The sequence below is a fragment of the Cebus imitator genome, unplaced genomic scaffold (genome assembly GCF_001604975.1).
Source record: "Cebus imitator isolate Cc_AM_T3 unplaced genomic scaffold, Cebus_imitator-1.0 Scaffold872, whole genome shotgun sequence".
NCBI classification, from domain to species: domain Eukaryota; kingdom Metazoa; phylum Chordata; class Mammalia; order Primates; family Cebidae; genus Cebus; species Cebus imitator.
In genome coordinates, this window is record NW_016108187.1 from 346,159 (window position 1) to 352,118 (window position 5,960).

At 53.2% G+C, this 5,960-nt stretch overlaps 1 pseudogene across 1 annotated transcript; it reads left to right on the forward strand.

The window, feature by feature from the left end:
• Positions 1 to 4,587: 4,587 nt before the first annotated feature.
• Positions 4,588 to 5,601, forward strand: LOC108298035 (annotated as a pseudogene). Its single transcript, XR_005198677.1, has 2 exons — positions 4,588 to 4,670; positions 4,813 to 5,601. The product of XR_005198677.1 is annotated as an immunoglobulin lambda variable 3-25-like (transcript).
• The last annotated feature ends 359 nt before the right edge of the window (positions 5,602 to 5,960 follow it).

Below are 5,960 nucleotides of genomic sequence, written 5' to 3' on the forward strand. Positions count from 1 at the left end.
GAGGCGGCGAGAGTCAGGGGGTGGGAAGACACAGCTGAGCTCATCTAAGGGTGTTTAAGTTTTTCTGGCCCTAGAGTTTTTGGCCATCCCTATATGACCAGGGCCTCAGATAAGCAGAGAGTTTATCTGCTCCTCTCCTCCGACCATAGTTCCTGGTTACCCTGAGCCCAGGTCAGTGCTGCTGTGGCCTTTGCATCCTAAGAGCCCATTTGACTCCCGGTTGTGCTCAATGGACTGACCCAGAGTAAACAGTAGGAGGTTCCCCTGCTCTCTGACCCCAGGGTCTCTTCCTGGCACCGGCCCAGCCCTAATGTCCATCCATCTGTTCCTGCCCATCCAGGCCTCCATGCTGCCCACTGGAAATGGCCACAGTTGATTGTAAATTGATTGTTAATCTTGAGCAGATTGTCCTGACTCTGCAAAACAGAACACCTCCTCCCAGCACCAGGATGTCACAAGCAAGGCCAGCTGTGGGAAGGCAAGTGGGAAAGTAATGTACATCACAGAGTGTAGACAAGACAAAGTCGCTCTGATGTCTCTCAGGATGGTTCAGGTCCCTGCAATTGCAGGCCCACAGAACAGGACTGCAGGCTGGAAAATGGGCTCCCTTTCTCCTGTGCACAAAACAGTGCAGTGTGCAAGGCTGCCTATGTATAGGCGTGTGCCCAGGTGTGTACCCATGTGTGAAAGTGTGCCCAGGGTTGTGCTCATATGCAGGAGTGTGCACAGGCATGTAAATGTGGGTGCCTGTGTGTGGGAGTGTGTGCAGGTATGTAAATGTGCGTGCCTGTGTGTGGGAGTGTGTGCAGGTGTGTAAACGTGGGTGCCTGTGTGTGGGAGTGTGTGCAGGTGTGCCCATGAGGGTGTGTAGGTGTGCAAATATGTGTGTACGTGTGTAGGAGTGTGCACAGCTGTGTAAATGGGGGCACCCATGTGCAGGAGTGTGCCCAGGCGTGAGGGAGAATGTGTGAAGGTGTGCAAATACGTGTGCCTATGTGGGGGAGTGTGCCCAGGTGTGCTCCCCTGTTTGGGAGTGTGTGCAGGTGTGTAAATGGGTGCACCTGTGTGTGTGGGAATGTGCTGTGTGTACCTGTGTGTAAGTGTGTGCACATGTGTGTACTTGTGCATGCTGGTGTTACCAGGGAGTGCTGCCAGTGTCAAATGTCCCAAGTTCAAAATTTTTTTATTTTCCTCACTTACCGACTCCCTCAGATGTGCTTCTGGGTTAAACAAGTTCACGTGCGCAAGGCCCACAAACAGGCGTGGCATGGGCTGTAGTCAGCGCTGAGTCAGTGTCTTCAATTATTTTCATGCTTATATGCAACCTTGTCCAGGGTGGGCCACATGTACGCCCTTGTCTGGTCCTGACAGAGCAGCAGAAGGGGGACTCAGACACAGCAATGGCCAGGGTCCTGGAAACACAGAGACACCCTTCACCCCTTTGAGCTTCACAGACAACCGTGGGTATGGGATTCCTGTCATACCTTTAAGACTGTTCAAATAAGCACTGACGATCACGCCCATATGACATATGAGGAGAAGAATAATTCCATATGAACCAAACACATGAAGCCCACCCTGAAGCCTGCCGAGTTCTCTCCAGTCCAGCGCAACGGAGGGTGCATTTTCATTGGGACTTTTGAGAGTGTGGAGCAGCCCTGAGGAAACCAGGCTCAGCTGTGGGCCCCAAAGACAAAGCTCTGGGATGACTTACCATGGCCTGGACCCTTCGCCTGCTACCCCTCCTCACTGGCTGTACAGACGCTGTCCCCAAGCTAAGCCCCCACAGGGCCATAAGCCTATTCCTGACCCTAAGCTAGCCCGGGTGATGCTTCAGTATATGGGACCCTGAGAATGAGCCCCAAAGTCTCCTCAGCCTTCAGTTTCTGTGATTTCCTAAAGACTCAGCTACAACCAGTAGAGATGGCCATGAGACACCTGTCCCCATCTGCCCAGGAGAAAGTAGAGCAGGTGACAGTGCAGAGAGAGCCAGCAGGAGCCAGGCGAGATCCTGCATCCAAAGCAGTCCCCAATACCCACACATTCTGCAGCTCTAACCTGGGGTACAGCCCGCACCTTCTCCAGGCTGAGGTGGGCTCCTCAGCATGGCTAGCCCATGATGGGGGATGTCAGTGTGTCCATGGGACACATCCCTGCTGCCTGCCAGGTCCTCATGCCCCCTCTCTCCCCACCTTGGTTAAGTTCTGCTCCAAAGGCCCCCGGTCCAGCACTCAGGATACTTGGATCCGTTCCTGGACTTGCCCCCGCTGCTTTCTGTTCTCCTGAGCCACTTGGTCTCTTTTAGCCACAGCGTTAGCTGCTGTGAAGGGAGGAGGCTTATACTGAACTGAAGAAGCTTTTTTCTTCATTCAAAATTAAAAAATAGAAAAGCGATGAATGTCGTATTTATTAATTAAACCCCAATGAGAGGATGTCATTCAATGGGTTTCAGACATGGAACTTGTCTTTCCTCTGCAAGGATTCCAAGAAAGAGGCTCAAAAAGAGCTTGTTTTCTGCATGGTGGGAACAGCAGCCCCCAGCTGAGAATAAGCAGGAGAGCCTCAGTTTCATCAGGAAAACAGACCAGGCTAGTGTAGAATTCCTCCTGGCAGGAACTCTGAGAAGGGTGGAATGAAATAAACATAAACTTGAAATTAACGGTGCTGACAATGGTGATGTTAGCTCACAACTAAGCTGCAGTGCAGGAGACATCAGGTGACCGTGGTGAATCATAGCTGCTGTCATTATGTGTGAGCTGTACCCATTTTCTTCCTAAGTGCACAGGAAGTCGGGGTCCCGGGAGGATGGCATGCACATCTCTCTGGACTTTGAAAGCTTTGCAGAAGAGCTCTCTCATTAGTCCTGATGCACAAAACCAGTAGAGGAGGGCATCTCAGCCCGGAGACACTTTTACAGCAGTTGCACCTGCCCCACCTCCCTGCACTGTGTGTGTGAACTCTCTGTGCTGGGCTGAGCAGGGTGGATTGGGTCACACTGGCACAGAATGGGGCTGGACTCTCTGGTCCTCAACTTCTGAGGTGACAGGAGCTGTGATGTCACCTGGGCCGAGTCTCCTCCACCAGCTGGGGGCAGCAGAGCTGCAGCCAGGAGCAGTCAGGAGCCAGGCTGGGGCTGCCCAGGGGGCAAAGAGAAAGCCCAGCCTGGGGGTCAGCATGTGTCCAAGAATCAGTCTTGAAAGTGAAGACAGTTCGTCTTATTCCCTCGGGCTGCAGTGACCACGTTCTGAGGCTCAGGCTCATACAGTGTCCCCCAGGACACTGAAAGAAGCCCGCCACAGTGAAGGCCTCACCTGGGAAATGCAGCTAGAGGATCCTGGCCCAGGTGTCAGCCTAGGCAGCCTCCTCAGGAAGGGGACACCCTGGGAGATGTCCCCAGGTCAAGGTGCTCTAAGAGTGTGGGGGAAGGGGCTCCCAGGGCCTGAGTCCCTCACCCAGGATGGCTGCCTGAGCCTCCTGCCACTCTCAGGGCCCTGTTCCTCCCTGTCCAGCAGTGTCCTGGGGAGCTGAGCCCTCTGTCCTGGACACTTCCAGATACACTCGACCCCTGCTCCCTCTGCCTCTCCTTCCAGCTCCAGGCAGACCCTGACTCAGTGGCTGGCACCCGTGCTCAAGGGAATCTCAGGTGGGTGGGGTGAAGATGCATTTGGGGCCCTGTTCCCTGCATGGGGCACCCCCAGCCTCCTCGAGGACATGCTCTCCAGAGGGACGAGGATTCTCAACTGACTCAGGCCACAGCTCTGACCCCGAAGCTGTCCATGCTCTGTGGCACGACAATAACAAGGGACTTGGCTGGAGTAACCAGGGACCACTCACCCTGTGGAGCTCACTTGCTGTGCAAAGACCACGTCCCTGGAACCCTTATAGAGACCATGGGGCCTAAAGTTAGATTCTCAGCCAAGTCTGCTGCTCTTTGCAAGTTTACATAAAACATTGATGAGGAAAACATAAATAGGTGACAGAAGAGCTGAGGGGCCAATCGCTAACTTCTTGTGGCAGTGGGGGTTGGTACAGAAAGAGCAGCACCACGGATGAAATGAGACCAGAGGCCTGTTGACTCCACATGTGTGTGCTTGCTTAAAGGACCCAACTCTTCCTGCTGAAATGATTAGCAAGTGTTCTAGTGACACAGCACAGCATTTAGATGAAATGAAGAAGAGGGGACTGAGTCTGAGAGGCACCAGGAGGAGGAAGATGATGGGTCTCTTGTGCACCTGCTTCTGAGTCAGGTGTCATTATGGCTTCACAGCAAGGCCCAGATCAGCCCCGGAAGGTCCACAGCTCTGCTGAGCCTGGCCCAGGACAGACTTCAGGTCAGCGAGGTTTGGGACAGTAGCATGAGGTCAATTTCCAGGAAGGTGACTGTGATCACAGGGCTTGAAGGCTGAGGCTGATTTTCTAACCACAGATCCTGTTTCCCCTTTCTCCTGTCGCCTGTGCTACCCCCACAGCTGGTTTGAGTGACATCTCTCCAGGAGGAGTCCCAGAGGATGAAAATTTGCATAAACACCAAACACTGACCCCAAAAGCCTGAGAGGGAATAAGAGAGGCCTGGGGAGCCCAGCTGTGCTGTGGGCCCAGGAGGAAGAGCTCTGGGTGTCTCACGATGGCCTGGACTTCCCTCCTGCTCCCTCTCCTCACTCTCTGCACAGGTGGTGACCCCAGGCTCAGTCCCCACAGACCCTAAGTTGAGGCTGCCCTGAATCCTGAGCAAAGCGGAGACACAGTCTCTGGGTGGGGCTCCTGGGAATGGGTCCTTTGTCTTCAAGCTCCCTATCCTGTTCTTCCTTGCAGGCTCTGAGGCCTCCTATGAGCTGACACAGCCACCCTCCGTGTCAGTGTCACCAGGACAGACGGACAGGATCACTTGCCAGATCCTGGAGATGCATTGCCAGATAGATATGCTCATTGGTACCAGCAGAAGCCAGGCCAGATCCCTGTGCTGGTGATATATAAAGACAGCGAGAGACTCTCAGGGATCCCTGAGCGATTCTCTGGCTCCAGCTCGGGGACAACTGCCACCTTGACCATCAGTGGGGCCCAGGCAGAGGATGAGGCTGATTATTACTGCCAATCAACAGACAGCAGTGATACTTATCCCACAGTGACACAGGCAGATGGGGAAGTGAGACAGAAACCCCTTCCCTCTCTGTGTCACCCTCTCTCTCCAGCCCCAGCAGGACTGTGAACAAAGCCATAAGCAGGCCTGGCCCAGTTCACCTGGATCTGAGACCTTCAAGCTGCCCTTCCCTCCAGCCCTCCAGGCAGGCTCTGCAGAAGGTGGGTCAGAATAGGATTTGAGGCTGGAAGGACCACGCTGTTCTGGTGTTGTTTGGACTGAGTGTGTCTTGGCTCAAGATGTTCTTAGTGGAAGGACAGTAAGAGGGAGACAGACAGCCATGGAGTGTCCATGGTCTCTGGAGTTCCTCTTGAGTGGTGACTGAATCTAATGCAATGCCTGTACTCTGGCCCAAATACCTTGGATTATTTCTCTGAACTGTGCATGTTTAACTGAAACCCTCAAGCCCCAGCTCCATGCATCCTGATGTTCTGAACAGGAAAGCCTTTCCTAGTGAGCACTGTGGCATCATGGGGCATTCCTGACTTCCTACAGCAATTTCCCACTGAAAAATGCCATTGAGTGCAAAGAATGGCTTCCTGCAAAAGTGTACCTCCTTCAGAATGTGATTCAGGAGCAATGACTGCTGAGGCCTTAATCCCAAAGCCGTGCTTTAATTTATGATTAACTCGAAATGCCTTCTAGCTGAGCCGTCAGTGGTAACACATTCCCAGTCACGCCTCCCACAGTTCTTTCCTGAGAGTATATCCTGAAATCCTAATGCATGGACTCCTCCCCCTCAGAGTAGGATTCCAGGGACTCAAAACATTAAAAAAAAAAAAGTCTAGTGGGGAGAGTGTCAAGAAGGAGAGAGTTGCACAAA